Below are 16,028 nucleotides of genomic sequence, written 5' to 3'. Positions count from 1 at the left end.
AAAAAAAAAAGTGGAAATGGGAGCATGTATGGTTAAAACAAAATCACTTGCGAACCTACCCTACAAGGCAGGGAAATGCAGAAATTGAGCTGCCCCAGACCCTGAAAGCATACCACCCCCTCCCATTCCACACCCACCCCACCCTGCACACACACAGGCTCGCACTCACACACAGGCGCACGCGCGCGCGCACACACACACACACACACACACACACACACACACACACAGATGGTCCATACCTATTTCTGCTTTCTTTTAGGCTTAAAGCCTTGATCAGGATAGGGAATTCTCGCTTATGAGCAGCTCCAGAAACCGCAACGGCAGATTCCCTCTCCCCTAACACTCAGGTTCAGGGTAAGCGCCGCCAAGAGTCCAACCACTGGTCACTCTGAAATGTTCAGGAGGGGGAGGGAGGGAGAAATAAAAACGTCGTTTCTATTTTGCCACCAATGGCCAACAGTTAACCAAACCAGTCCTTCCAAGGGAATGACTTCTCCTCCCAGGTGTTTGCCTTTTCTATGAGTGGCAGAGTCCATTTCCATTAGGGGAGAAAGAAACCTCACTACCAGCACCTGTGTTCAGGAGGTCAGCCAGTCTCCAGAGGAATCCAAATGTTCAGGTCCCAGACTGGCAAAGATTGCTGCTGCTTCCATTCTGAGTTGGCATGGTGGGACATGACAAAAGACACAACCAATGTGACCTTTAGGGTGAGACCTTTAAACACATCCCAGAAGGGAAGGCAGTCATCAGATGGTAGATTTTTGGTCAAAAAAAAAAAAAAAAAGAAAAAGAAAGAAAGAAAAGAAAAGGAAAAAAAAAAAAAAAAGACAGTTAAGCTCCAAATTAAAAGCCACAGCCTCAGAGGGGCAGAGGAAACCCAAAACTTCCTTTCAACCAAGTCATTAAGTATTTATTGCATACTGGCCATTCCAGACGTTTGCCAGCCTCCTGCTAGACACAAGTAAGGAGGCAAAAGATACACAACGGATAGGTCCTGCCCTCCCGGAGCTTACAATCTGATTGACGGCTCATGCGTTCTTCGCAGCACATGGTACCAACTGTTCTCCAAGGACAAGATGCCTCCACTTGCTTTCTCAGCATTTCCACTGCCCAGGAGCTCCCCGAAAGGAAAACTACTAGACTCACATTAGAAAGACTAGATGCAAACACCCACCAGATGTGGATTTTGATAGTCCTTGTTCTGAATTACTGGGTTAACCCCCCGCAAAGCCCTGCAGGCCCAACTGAGCTGGTTATAAAACTGAGGAGTTTGTGTTTAGGTGAGACACACATCATCCACATTCCTATTTTCTGTCCCAGCCTCGCCATGACTCACTCCTGTCACTCAGAGGAAAGGCTTTCTTTAATCCACATCAGAGATGCCATTTGAGGAGCAAGGCAATGCAAAAAGGAAGCACACAAGCGTCTCTGTATTTTGGGAGCCTGTCCAAAACATCCAAGTTTAAAAAAAAAAAAAGCCACAAAACCACACAGTGATTAATTTAACATTATTTCCTTGCGATGTTGCCAAAAATAAACTGAAGAGATACAGCGTGAGCAAACACGGATATTTGTCTTTCCATCTTGTTTTGGCCCAACATATAATCCCAATCATAACCAAAATCATCTCCGATCTGCGAGGTAATTATTTTAGGGTGTCTTCCCTAATTTCAAAGCAGAGGAACAACTTCTAATTGGAATCGAAGCTGGACTATTAACAGAGTGTAGTAAATAACACCGTGCTTCTATTGTGCGATTCTGAACAAAACAGTTGTCTTTTTTTTTTCCCATTTTTTTTTTCCCAACCGAAACATGCAGAAAACAGCCTGAGGCCTTTAAACTTGAGCCCCTGGCGAGAAACCACCATACAATTATTTTCCAGGACTATTTAGATTCTTCATGCCGATTTTGACTGGTTTGTTCCTCATCCCTAGCTTCTCACAAAGAAAACTTTACTTGCCCAAAATCTTACTCTCTTCCCTTAATTTTGTCCCCTCTCCTCCATATCCTTTTCAAAACCCAAATCACTTTATGTCAACCGGACACAGATTGGCCCTCCCCACTACCCCGCCCCCTGGCCTTTTTTGTTTCTGTCTAAAAGAGGAAAAGAAATCAGCCTAAGAAAAGAGCTTTGCTGATTCCTCTCCAATTTACAGATTTTTTTTTCTTCAGGAACTTATGTTCGTCTACATGTTAAGAGTCACATAAGAAGGAAAACACTAGTCCATTTATTTATTAGCGAAAGGAAACGAAAAGATTCCTTGTCTCGTGCGCAGGAACTAAAATAGTATGAACTCTGCAACCTTCAATCTGCCCACACCTTCAATCATGCCACTGCCAGGGTTGTGACATCATCTTCAATCAATAAAATAACCTTGTTTCTCCTGGACAAACAGGCTGTCCCTGAGAATATTTGATAGGGGAAGAGAGGATATCCATGGTTCTCTCTTTAAAAGTACGATTTGAATCTACATGTTCAGCTCTTACGTAATAACAACAGGGAGCAGGGCCAAGCTAAATTCTTACTATATCTGCAGTCATTGGACCCTCCCAGTATACCTCAGTCAAACACAGTTTTGGTTGAACCAAAACCCATTAGTGAGAGCCCAGATGCTTCTCAAGCCAAGTCCCAGAAAACCCACACTACAAGGTGGCCAGAGCAGACCAAATTCCTACCCTTCAAATAAGCTGTGAAATTATGGCTGCAAGATCTTTCTATCCCTCCTCCCTCCTGTTCCTAGTCTTCCCTCCACCCTCACTCTGCCAACCAAGATGAAGGTAAACAGATGACTGTTTCTCTGCTAAATCTCGGTCAATTTGCTCCATATGATTTTACTTCCAGCTAAATGGAAAGGAGCCAGTTCAAAGCTTCCCCTACGTGTACGCATCTACGTGCATATATTTGTGCACAACACACACACACACACACACACACACACACACACACACACACTCCCACACAAAGAGAGAGGCAAAACGGCCCCCTGAATTCTCTCGTGTCTCTCAGGTTGGTTGATGTTGTGTCCTGAAGTGTCCTAGAGAACACCTTTCCCAACAGTCTTGCAATCCAGGATACTAATTCACTTCCTTCGGGATGTAAGAAATAATAGTGCCTTTGCTCTAACCTTTCAGTGGGTGACACGCAGGCAGTATAAACACCATGGATAAGAGCCTGGACCTAGATTCACACTGCTGAAGTTCAAATCTAGGATCTATGGGTTATTAGCTGACCTCATACATTTCTCTTGACCTCTCCAAATCTTATTTCATCATCTTCAAGATAGGGATAACAGTGCTGCTACCTCCTATGGCTGTTATAAACATCAAGGGAGGTAATCCATGTAAAATACGAAGCACAGAGCCTGGACATAGTAAAGGCTCAATAAAATATGTCTATTAATGTTATTTCAAAGTGGCCCTTTATCTAGAAGACCCCAGCAATTTTATGAATTAAAGTTTTTAGTTGTCTTTAAAACCTTTATTTGCCACGCAGTCTTTGTGCATGCAGGGGTTCTTAGATCAGCAGAGGCCAGAACTAGAAAGACTCTTAGCAGACCATCTAGTGGCCCAACTCCCTCTTTCTGTATAATGAAGGTGTTAGAGCTTGACAAGTGTTGGAGCCAGGGCAATGGTCCTTCCACTCTAATATATTATCTAGCATATTAGCTTCTGTGTAGAAGACGCTTAATAAATATTCATTAAATTGAATTGGCTCTGTTTTGAAGAGACTATAAACCTGGCTCACTACTACCATCAATTTTCCAATTCCATCTGAAGTAAAATGTTAATGGCGGGAGTAAAAATTCAAAGAGGGAAGACAGAAAGATGTGTGTAGTTAGAAGTATGGCAGAAGGACCTTGCAAAATCTTTCCTCTTTAGGCCAAGATCGGCAGGTGGGTCAGAGAGTAACATGAACCTCCACTGATCAACCATTTCCAGGCCTATGTTCTTGATCTGGTCAATGTCACAGCAACTTGGAATTTGCCCTTACTTTAGTCTAGCACGGACTTAAGAAACCGAGTTTGAGTTGGCCCCACCTCTTCGCTTCTAGCTCTACCTCTATTTAGATTATGTTGTAAGATTATTTTAAGAACCACAACAAGGCCTTTGCATTTCCAAATCTTACTGACAATCAGGGTCAGTTACCTGTTTTTGAGATGGTAACTCAAAGGTGTGGTCAACTGGGTCCCACTTTCACTTTTCGGTACTCTAAAGCAATTAACTTGAACATGTTAATAGGCAACGGAGATGATTAACCCTGAAGTGTACATGAGCAGTGGCATATTTAGGAACAAGAACACTGTTGCCATCACCATGCCACCTCCCTCCACACACACCCATTCCGTGGGAAAAATAGAGCACATCATCACATCCCATTTCTCCTTGCCTCCGAAAAGGGATAAGTCGCCCATGAAATCAGACTGAGCATAAACTGAGAAAAGTTTAAGAATATACCTAGAAGCTGCCTACTTTACCAAATTCCTATCTTCGGTGGTATACTACTCACTTTTATTTTTGTTTTTACTTTCTTTTACAAGTAATGTAAACACAACAGGCAAATATTTGTAACGAAGAGGAAAACATCGCTCACAATCCCAGTACCTCGAACTAAACATTGTTACCAATATAGAACACTTCCTTTAGTGTTTTCCGTGTGTATTTGTGGTTTTACAAGGCCACGAGATATTAATGTACATAGGAGTTTGGATCCTACATTTATTTCACTTTGTCGTAAGCGCTTTCTCCATGGTGTAGACAGCAGTGTAGACTTCACAACAAACATTGCCATGACTGTGTAACTGTCCCTTACATATGTGTATCAAGATTCACTTACCCATTCTCCAATTGTTAAGACATTTAAATTGCTCTCAATTTTGTGCTACTCTAAATAATGTTATAAAAACATCTTGGAGACTTGGCCTTTTGCAACATTTTGGATCTGCTCCTAATGATAGAATCCCAGAAGTGAAATTAATGGATCGAGGTACTTGAATGACTCTAGACAACCCACTACAAAAATAAAACTAGCAAAACACCAAAGCCCCATGAAATCTCTCCGTCATTTAATGAAACTTTCTCCTCTCCCATTTTTCCACCAGGGCAGAGCAGGACTCCTGGGAGGGAAAGAAGCCAAGAGAAGCAGTGTAGTATCCCAGTGACTTGCGAAATGGCAGAGTGGAATGTGGGCTCCCCTGTGAAGCCAGCTTGCATGCACTTGCCCCAAATTGCCACCCGGCCAAGAAGCTAATTAGTAAAAGCATCAGGTGGGTGAGAACAGGTTCATGGCCTGTAATGGCTTATATCATGTTTCATTTTTGCCCTTGGAAAGATCTGACAGTCAGCTTGAAGACATTCAGTTCTAATGACCCAGCCTGCTACATTCTGAGAATTAAATTTGTTAGTTTTCGGATACCAATCTTCAATATATTGTAAAGGGTATTCTTCTGTGTAGACCTAAGTATACACGACCAAGAAGCCTATGTGTGGACCTCTATTTTCGGCCCCAGTTAAGGTGCCGCATTGAAGGTCAGCTCTGTTTAATATTATATGACTAAGTGGCACCTGTCTTAAATGGTCAATGTGTTATAGACAGATAAGCAGAGAAGGCAACAGGCCAGAGATGCCCTGGCTTAGCAAGAGCAGACACAACAGCCATTTCTTTCCTGGGCTGCTTAGTCAGAGCTCTCAGAAGAGGGTAGGTCCGCTTTCCACCTTCTCCTTGAAGGTTGTTCTCTAATCCTTCTCGATCTTCCCTCCGCTCCCAACTGTGCTCGATATGGAAAATTAATTCTCTCCCCTTGGTGTTGCCCCTGGACTTTGCACACATCTCTATTGCAGCTCTACCACACCGTATTTTCCACATTTATTGAGCATTTACTATAGCCAGGCAATGGATAGCTCCTAGGGTGGATTAAAAAAGAAATAAACCATAATCCAGTCCTCCAGAAGCTACTGGTCGAGCAGAGGGGACACAATCCAACGGGAAACACAGAGGACCCTGCAAAAAACTCTGGGCCACCTGAGCAAAGCTTCCCAGAGGAAAAGACCAATGAGCTGAAGATGAGACATCTGATAACCAATTTGATACTGGGGAAGTTGGAAAGGGAGGAGCCAAAGATAGGCCCAGATATATCTTTGAGAGTCATTAGCATATGGATAACAGGTAAGGTCAAAGAGTGGGCTGGAACACGTAGGGCAAGGAGTAGAGCAGAACCAAGGATGAAACAATCATTCAAGGGTCAGGTACTCTGCCAATGTGGTAGTGAGAGAGAAATTTCTTGATTTACCTCATGGCTTCCCCCACCCACCCACCCATAGATCTAGATGTTGGAATACATGCTCCAGGTACAGAAGTCCCCAGTTGCAATGCAGAGAAAGAGAAAGAGAAACCGACGGAGAGAGACAGAGACAGAGACAGAGAAGCTAATTTTGTCTTTTAAGCTTCTAAGTACCAAGGCAGAAATTGGAAGTTGCCAGACTGCAAGAGATTAGAGGTCACGGGCTGGGTGCATGGTTTTCCTCCGTACCCTTCCCAACACCTAAAACGTTAACTGGCACATAAAATATGCAGAAGGGTTGCATACTGCATACTGAGTAAATCGCAACTTCCCAAAGACTTTGCTAGAGGCAACAGAGGGAAGACAAGGAATGAAAGACAGAGAATAGCAAGAACCATAATTCTGTTACCTTTAGTTTCTTAGCCTTTCTTCCGAGGAGACAAAGTCTCTTTCCCTTCTGCTAGTTGTCCTCCTCAGCAGCTCTGTGAGGAAATAAAGGCAGATGTGATTAATTCCATTTTACAACTGGAGAAATTTAAGTCCAGTACAGATAGCTCATGATAACCAATTTGACCCAGGTTTCACTGTGGCTGTCTGGTGGAGCCAGGATCAGCACCCAGGTCTTGTGACTTTCCTGCTCTGTGCTGGGTTACTAGACACAGAACTCTGTGGAACTGACTCTCCAGGGTTTTTTTTTTTAATGTTTATTTATTTATTTTGAGAGAGAGAATGAGAGAGAGAGAGAGTGGGGGAGGGACAGAGAGAGAGAGAGAGAGAGAGAGAGAGAGGGAGAGAATCCCAAGCAGCCTCTGTGCTGTCAGCACAGAGCCCAAGGCAGGGCTTGAACTCACGAGCCGTGACATTAAGACCTGAGCAGAAATCAAGAGTCGGTCGCTCAACCAATGGAGCCACCCAGGTACCCCGACTCTCCAGTTCACAAGAGAAATTCGCCACGAAAGCCAAATTCTCTCAGGACTCTAACAGTATCGTGAGCAAGCCAGTGCACTGCACCTCTAAGAAAATACCTAAGACGTTTCCCCATATCAACACCAGAGCGGTTAAATGTAATTTGCAGTGGTGCTGCCCTAACATCATTAGGGGTTCCCTGTTCTGCTGTAGCACTTTTGAAGGGAGCCCCATCTGCCTTCGGTCTGGTTTTTGTGTCTGAGTGGGGCTCAGGTGTTGACTGCAGGTGTGGCATCCAGCAGGTGCATGGACAGGAGCCAGAGTTTCATATCTTCATACCAAAGGGCCTGAGTCACTCCCCAAAGGCAGCCCCTCCTTCTCACGCTGACTTGCAGGCCCCGAGAAGCTGTCTTGACTGAGTGGCCACTGCAAAACTAAATCTAGACTCTGCCTTCCCAGGAAGGCCTAGGGTAAAATCAGTTAAAGGTGCAAATCACAGGACCCAGCCAACTGTCCCACTCTCTGAGACTAGTGTAGGCATATGCTGCGGGCATAGCATCACAGCATCAGGGAGTATACGTACAGAATGACTGTCCCCTACTAGTTTTGGAGAAAAGGAGGACCACAGCAGACCCATGTTACGTATTTAGCTACAGAATTCTTATTCTACTCCAAATGGCCCTGAAACTTCATAAGCAAGTATTCATTCCCCTAAAAAAGACAGAGTACAGTAGAAAGAACACAACAGGAACCCTGCCCTCCAGTGCCCATCGTGACCACGCTCTTTCAGGCTGCCAGGAGACAACCACTTAGTCTAGTCACAAAAAGTACCAGATCAGAATAGTCATTGCATTGCTCTCAAGGAAGCCTGAGAGCCTGAGGCAGACAGAATGCTCTTGGGGGTAGGGGGGTCATCCAAACTTTCTTAGCTCCAAAAATTGTTTACATTAAAAAAAAAATTGCCTCCCCTCCCCCCAAACACACACACACACACACACACACACACACACACACACACAGCAAAGAGAAACTAATTGCAGAAAAAAACCACAAATGTTACCTTAATAAAATGGTTTATTGTCATTCACCGTATTTCTCCAATTCATATGGGAAACTCAGATTCATAAGCTTTGGTTTATAGCCCGTGATCCAAAACGTAAAACTGGTTACTAAACTAAAATGTGATCACTGTATATAAACAGAGTGAGACAAAAATCCGAACTGAAAACCTAAATGTAATAAAGTGGAAATTAGATTTCTTCAAAATAGGCTATCTAAATAATTTTCCCCATCTGTGATTTTTATCTTACTTTACTGTCACATGGAAAGAAGTGCCATTAATTCAATGCGAATCCTGCCCCTTGAAAACAACCAAAACGAGTAAGTGATGTACTAATTAGCTTCCTAATGGGGAAGGTTTTAATTGAACTCTTCTCTAACAACCTTCATCAAAGTTTCCAGGGCAACTTCGTAAAAGGATGTCAAACCTGGCCCATATTTTTATCTCCTTAAAAATAATTCTCGATGCACAGAAACACAGAAAGCTTATTTCTCTTCAATGCTGTTAACACTCAGGCCACTACATTTTCTGATGTCAGCAATCCCCTTCCCACAAATATTCCAAGTATGCACCACCGTCATTCTCCTTTCAATTATGTGGTTTCTCTGCTCCTTTACTGATTGAGTCCAGGCCTCTCGGATAATGAGAAGCATGTGCAGCGAAAATATGCTCTTAAAAAACACATACATCAGTTTCATCTGCATTATGAAGGGGGGAGATCATTTGTCCATATCAAAAGGATCAGAATGTGAAGTTTGCTATGGGACACATAAAGGAAAAATAGATCAGCACCAGCACCTAAAGTTGGGGGGCAGTTATGGTGATCTGAAGCAACACCAATAAGAATAAGGGAGACCCCCCCCAAATCCACCCTTTCTAGCTTGGCCACATTTATATTTAATGTTATCTTAATGTTGCTTTGGGGGGTATTTGAGTTCTGACATACACATGGAAATGAGCCACGAATTGTACAGCAAGCATAAATATTCCATCATTAATAAAAACCAGCTGTGTATAAAACACTACAATGGCTGGGTTTCAGTTACTGGCTATCATCAGTATGTGTCACAAGCAAATATTACTCAAAACTTTCTCCCTTAAGACACACACACATAGACACACTCACACACACAGACACACGCCGAAATTTGTTTTACCCTTTTTAATCTTTTGGAAGAGCTTTGAAGAACTCACTGATCTCTATGGCACATTTCAACTGATGTCTCTTTTTGAAGCTATTTTTCATCACCCTGGAAGATGCTAGAGTCCTCTTATTCGAACTTCAACTTACCCCATAGAAGGAAAACGTTTACTTAAAAAAAAAAAAAAGCCAAGAGGGTCCATAACATAAATGTTGGGATGATCAATCATAGTCAAGTAAGGCATTGGGGCACCAAGGGGCACTGTAAGTTATAAGAGAGCAAAGCTCATTAAAAGTGAACACCTGCTCAGGACCTTATAATAAGCCTTCTCTGCCATCATGCAAACACCTTTCATCCAATGACCCCAAAGCATGTGTCCAATATGAAGCATGCCTAAACACCTCTGTGAGGTATTAATATCCCTGCTTCCCAGAAGGGTAACTGAAGCCCAGAGCAGCTAATTCATTTACCCTTGGTCACATGACAAGTCAGAGAGGGCTGGGCACAGAAACCCAGATCCTGGCTTCAAGTCACAGAGTCTAATGCTGTTTCATGGAGTTGGGGCAATAATGAAAGTGACTTAACAAACGTCAAGAGCAGCCTTACAGAGTTAAAAAAAAAAAAAGATAATTTTCAAAAATTATCTTACGAGATATTAGCAAATACCTCCATCTGCATTTCCCCATGAATACATATCATAAAAAACGTACTTAACTTGTAACTTTCTAAGTACTAATAATCCATACTTCACCTTCCTCTTCTGGTTAAAGGTATTTAATCTAATTTATGATGAGCCACTGGTTTCCAGGAATGAATTCATCCAAAATGGAGATCACATGTATATTATGCCTTCTCTATCAAAGGAAAATGAAGGGACCACGTACCTGAGCTTTCGCTATACAGTGAAGACCTCAAATGAAAAGCTCATCATCCTGCCACACCTACATGTCTTCAATTGTCCCAAACCCTTAGTTTCCTTACGATTTTTTTAGTCTAATTTAAACATATTATTTTCAAAGCTATGAAACAAAACATTTGTGCCTTCCTGCTTTTCCTTTCTCCTTGGGGAAATTGTATAGTCTACCCAAATTTGTACTCTCTTGATGGGATATCATGATACAGTGATTTAAGAATTCATTCTTAATGATTTAGACAAAGTAAACAGTGAACCTTAGTTGTCTTTTCGCTTAAAAAAATGCGGAGGGGGGGTGCCTGGGTGGCTCAGTCGGTTGAGCGGCCGACTTCGGGTCAGGTCATGATCTCACGATCCGTGAGTTCAAGCCCCTCGTCGGGCTCTGTGCTGACAGCTCGAAGCCTGGAGCCCGCTTAGGATTCTGTGTCTCCCTCACTCTCTGCCCCTCCCCTTTTCATGCTCTGTCTCTCTCTGTCTCAAAAATAAATAAACGTTAAAAAAAAAATTTTTTTTTAAATAAAATAAAATTAAAAAATGGGGAGGGGTAACAGGAGGTCAACGGAATAGACTTAACAGCCTAGGTAGATACATGAACACCCCTAAATTACAGAAACGTTGAGGAATTACTTATTAAATCTGTTAGTCTCTCCCGGCATTTCAAGGAACAAACATATGCGATTCTTCACGCGTACTCAGTCAGGTTCTGACTTCATTCTTCCACATGGGTTTACAAAACTAAGTCTTAGTTGGGCTCTTATTTGAAAGAAACTTTGTAGATTTCTATAACCCCTCACCCCCCCACAACTATGTAAAATTCATGTTAAGTACAGAAACAAGGGCATGAGAGGAACTAGGAAAAATGTAAGCGGGTGATCTGTTAGGACAGGATTCGTGATGAAGTTCTGGGCAGGATCTTAGCTTTTTAATTTGATATGTTGTTAAGATACAAAACACAATGCATTTATATTGCTATATCCTTAGAGGCTTTTTTTTTTTTTTTACATCCAGATGACTACCTGATTGTATTTCTAATGACTGCTGCACCTCATTCTGGTACGAATCATTCACACTCACGTCCCAAGTGGAGGTCTAGGAAGGGAACCATAAACTTCTCAGAACTGGTTCTCAAAATCACCTTGTCCAGCTCCTCACAATGCACAGAGGACTTGCCAAGGACAGTAAACTGAGTTAGAGGTGGGCTTAGAGCCCACGTCCCATGCACCAGCAGGCTCACTAGGAAAGCTTATTGTAGATTATCCGATGAGAAACGGCACCACATGACGTCACTTACCAGAAGCAATTTTCTGGACCCTTGGGTTATTCAAATACAACAACCAGCATTAAATTTCTTTACCTCTATGGGGCAGAGTCCCACCGTCAGACTTAGCAGTGTCTGTGAAGTCTGATTTCTTTCCAGAAAGTCATACCACCTCCCATCTACAAGTGGTTGTCCGCTGGAGCTAAACGTGGCCAGCATTATTACAAGCCAGAACGATCTAGACAATTAACTCCATCCCATATAACAAAAAGATTTCAAAGGCCAAATAATGGCCTCACTTAACTCAAGCTATAATAATTACAACAAAATTCTAATGTCTTCCTTGATGCAATAAATATGTTTCTGAGAAGGCCCGGTTATAGTGAAGCTTTATATTATCAAGTCATAGCTCAAAGGCACTAACTAAGAAAGCTACTTCTTTCCAAGAAACCTGTAGTGGGTTCTTTTATAAAGCAAATGGCCTCTTATTTTCCTTCTTTTTCCCCTTGTTTTTTTTTCAGTTCAGATTTTGTGTGTTGTGTGCAGAAGGGGAAACTTCCCTCTTTTCTCCGGGTTAAAAGGGGTCAGGAGCCCACCATGGAGGAGGGCAGTGCAGTATGGGCAGCGTGTTTAATGCCCCCTTAGTTCCTTCGACCAAATTCTAACCTTTGACTTGGGGGTGGGACCCTAGATTTTGGACCAAAGTCCACAAAAGGCAGCAAGGAACGAAAAAGTAAGCAAGACTAAAGGCAACACGTCATAGAAAACCACCAACAAAAATTCCTGGGGACAGGAAATCAATAGAGCACAATTCTGAACAAATTGGTTTAGTCCCAAGCTAATTAACTTGTCAAGCAGATCTCCAAACCCACTGAATCCATGGGTGAAAGAGGTGATGTAATAAGAGATTTGGGAACATTTACCCATTTACCATCCTAAAAGGCTCAGCCACGACCACACACACCTCTGTCCACCCTTTTCAGTGGGTTTTAGCTGCACTTAATGGGTGCAAAGGACAATTTCTTCCAGACAGTCCCTAAGAATAGACTGTTCTCATGCATTCCAAATGCTCAGTCTCCATGGAAGAGGCTACCTGGCCACAAGCATTTCCCAAGAGGGAATATATCCACTACTTCTCCTCACTGGTAACATCCCCTTCACTTCAACAAAACAAAACAACTTATAACCACCCCGAGAACTTTGGGGGACTTTCTTTGGGGGTAAAGGAAAAGAAACCTTAAGAGGGGAGTAGGAGAGTGTGAGAAACTCCTCTTGTTTCCAAATGGAAAAAGGCCTTAAAAAGCTGGATCAAAGGAAGAAAGGGGGGTGGGAGAGACAGGCTGCTTAATTACAAAGACACCCTTTTAAAGAAGGCACAGGCCCTGGGAGAGGGCTCTTAGGAGAGGCACAGAAGCAGATGTACCCACTTAGAATTCTGGCACTCAATGGGACCTCAAGGTCATAGCATCCATCCTTCTGTGTTCTGAATAGACTGTTCTTAAGGCATTCTAGAAAGCATCTGATTCGCTCTTTACAAAATTTCAGAAAATGCCAAGTCCACAAAGTGCCATGGCTATACATTAGTCTCATAATCCCTACTTCACCAACCAGAAATGAGCTTTCAATTTCCAAATCCAAAATGGTATCGAGTATGAATTTTTAAATTTCCTCCTGAAATCTTTTAAATTGGTAAACCGATCCCCAACTTTCACATAAAAGTAACTACGTACAAGCATGGGCAGAGGTTTACTTCATAGCAAGCCATGAAGTTAGAAAAAGCACTTTCAATTTTATGGAGCCACAGACTTTTCCAAAGAAAGAAGTATCTTAAAATGAAGTATGATGTAGTGCCAGAAAGTGTCTGTAAATGACACCGGATAAACCCATACAGAATAACTGGAACCTGAGTTATCATCTGTAAATAGATGCAACTACTCTACAACAACCTGGCTATTAAAATGTCCCAGGCCACTTATAAAATGTAGTTTGGTCAGGCCAACTTTTCCCTCCCAGCTGATCTGAAAGACGATAGCCTTTAAAATTGTCGCCCTGTAACGTTCCTTCTCTCCCTTCCTGCTTTCCTTTCCCCCATTAAAATCAACCAACACAATCATTTAAAAATAGAGCCAAAGAATTGGTTCCCAAAGAAGCAATGGGTTGGTGACATCTTGGTAACAGGTCTTTGAAGACCACCATTCTTAGAAGTTTGCCATGCTTGCTCAACTGGAGATAGGTGGGAGACGGGTGAAAATTTATCCTGCCTCCAAAATGGTATTTCAAAGTATTCTTAGCTACTAAATGAGGGTGCTGAAAGGTCTAACTGAGAAGGCTTCACAAAGGCTGGCCCGGGGAAAGGACTTTTCACAAAACCTAGTTCAAGGAGACTTAAATCACCTTAGCCCTCCATTATTGAAGATTATGGTGACTAATTATCTTCCTCTCTGGATGGGAGATGAGGTTTATATTCAAAAGAGTTTTAAACACCTCCCAACTTCCACTCTTTTTTTTTTTTTTTTTTTTTTCCAACTTCCACTCTTAACGTGGTGGTCCGGGAGAAGCCGGAGGAGGTAGGAGAACGAAATTAGACACTCCAAGGTGTTCTACAACTCTTTCTAAAATACATGCCAGAGATTGAAAATGCAATTTCCTCACAAACGTTTCCTTTCCTCTCATTTAACTGTATTTAGTTCTTTGCTGCAAATTATTATTATACTATCATTAGTGGCAATTTACCAGACTACAAAGACTGTCACTTTCCCTCTCACTTTTCCTTTCCTTTGTTTTCACATATCAATAAGTCCACCTTGCTGTCGAAGCTCCAATGTACAGTGGCCAAGGCTTGGGACCCTCAAGGCACCTGCATGACCCTGCAAAACTCGTTACTAACATCTATAAAGCAGATAATGGGCAATCCCCTCCTCACCACCAAACACACACACACACACATCTACCAAAAGGAGTGTAGCATTGTAGATTACTCGTAGACTTTAAGACTTCAAGAATTCACAGCCCCCGGGTGAGGGGAGTGTGAGCCCCCACCTCGACTCTAAACACTTAGGAGGAACGCATCTAGCAATCTGAGATAAGCGCCCATAGACATTCCTCCTGAGGTAAATGTTGACCTGCAGTTCCCTCATTCTTTTTGTGCTTAATTACCTAGATACCTACAAGAACCCAAGGAGGCAAGGAAATAAAAGTACCGTCAAGTAGTGGTACCCACTAGCATCTCCGTAGGACGGGAAAGGAGCGCACACTCTTTAACCCATTTAACTTGCTGCTCATCCTGGAAAACTCAAGGCCGGCTGCAAAGAAAGTAGAACACCCGGGCATCCCCACATGCATCTAGATCGACTCACTCACGCCGAGGGCACGATCAAGTTCATGCCACCATGGATTCCTGCCCCAGTTCCCCGCGAAAAGTAACCATGCGTCTCCTACCCCTGAAGGCACCGAAGACAAGGTGACGACTCTCTGCTCGCTCAAGTGGCTTCGGTCCCGGGCCGGAGGCCAGGGATGGGCAGGGGGAAGCCCCAACTCCCGGCTGCTCCCCTCCTCGCTGCTCCGTCCGGGCTCTCCTTGGTGGCAGTGGACAGGCAGGATACCGGGCCGGAGGGTGGAGCAGCGGATGGTCGGAGGCAAGACAGACTGGAGGTGGGGGGTGGAGGGAGCGGTGAGAACTAAGAGAAGATGAGGCGAAAGAGAGCGGAGATGGAAGAATAAATCAGGGGGTCTACCAGCTTGAGCAGCCAGAAAGCTCCTCGGAAGGAAGGGGCGTGACTGCGATGAAGGCAGCTCCTGGGCAAAGGATGGGAGGTAGGGGAGGGGGACGAATGGGTGGCTTTTCTTCTTGCGGTGAGCGGCTAGGACCGCCCAGGCGTGGGGGGTGGACTAGAGAGGGGGGCGGAGTAGAGGGCGGGGAAAGAAGGGAGGGAGCCGGCCTGGACCCTGGGGAGGGGGGGGCGGGGGGCGGAAGAGAGGCGGAGCCAGGGGGCGGGGAAGTTTCAAACAATTGAACGGCGGGGTCCAGCCACTCTGGCTAAAGCGGGGGGTCCTAGCTCTAGTCCTCCCACTCGTGTGGCTTTACGCGCTTACTGTAGTCCTGAGAGGCTACGCAAGGACTGGCTGGGAGGAAGGAAAGGGTTCTGCAAAGACTACAATAATAATCTACGACACCAGCGGAGCGGAGTCGCGTGGGAGAGCCAGCGCGGCTCCCCGCCCCACAGCGGGAGGAAGAAACACAAATAATAGAAATGCTGAAAAGCAGCTTCTCGCCGTCTGCTCAAAATAATGCAGGAAGGCACAGCGCTCCTTCGTTTTCCTTCCCCTCTTGCTTCCTATGACCAGCAGGCCCCCACCCAGGTCGCAGCTCTGTGCGACACCCTTCTTTCTTCCTCCGGTCCCCTTAGCCTCCCCCTTCCCGCCCCCCTCCCCTTTGGCGGGCCGCGCTGGCGGCGGGGGTGGCGTGGGC

The 16,028-nt window shown here is 44.0% G+C and overlaps 1 protein-coding gene across 3 annotated transcripts in view; it reads right to left on the bottom strand.

Moving 5' to 3' along the window:
* Positions 1-15,429, bottom strand: part of AMOT (angiomotin) — a 63,047-nt gene extending 47,618 nt beyond the window's left edge. Inside the window, exons 1-3 of one of the 3 annotated variants that reach the window (XM_081793677.1) lie at positions 14,999-15,429; positions 6,691-6,763; positions 243-391 (exon numbers count right to left, since the gene is read on the bottom strand). The gene's annotated coding sequence lies outside the window, so the exon portion shown is untranslated. The other 2 variants (XM_081793679.1, XM_081793678.1) reach the window with 2 other exon arrangements.
* Positions 15,430-16,028: the final 599 nt, after the last annotated feature.

Source organism: Panthera onca, chromosome X, assembly GCF_046562875.1.
Source record: "Panthera onca isolate mPanOnc1 chromosome X, mPanOnc1 haplotype 2, whole genome shotgun sequence".
Taxonomy (NCBI): domain Eukaryota; kingdom Metazoa; phylum Chordata; class Mammalia; order Carnivora; family Felidae; genus Panthera; species Panthera onca.
This window is presented reverse-complemented; position numbering and strand designations above follow the sequence as displayed.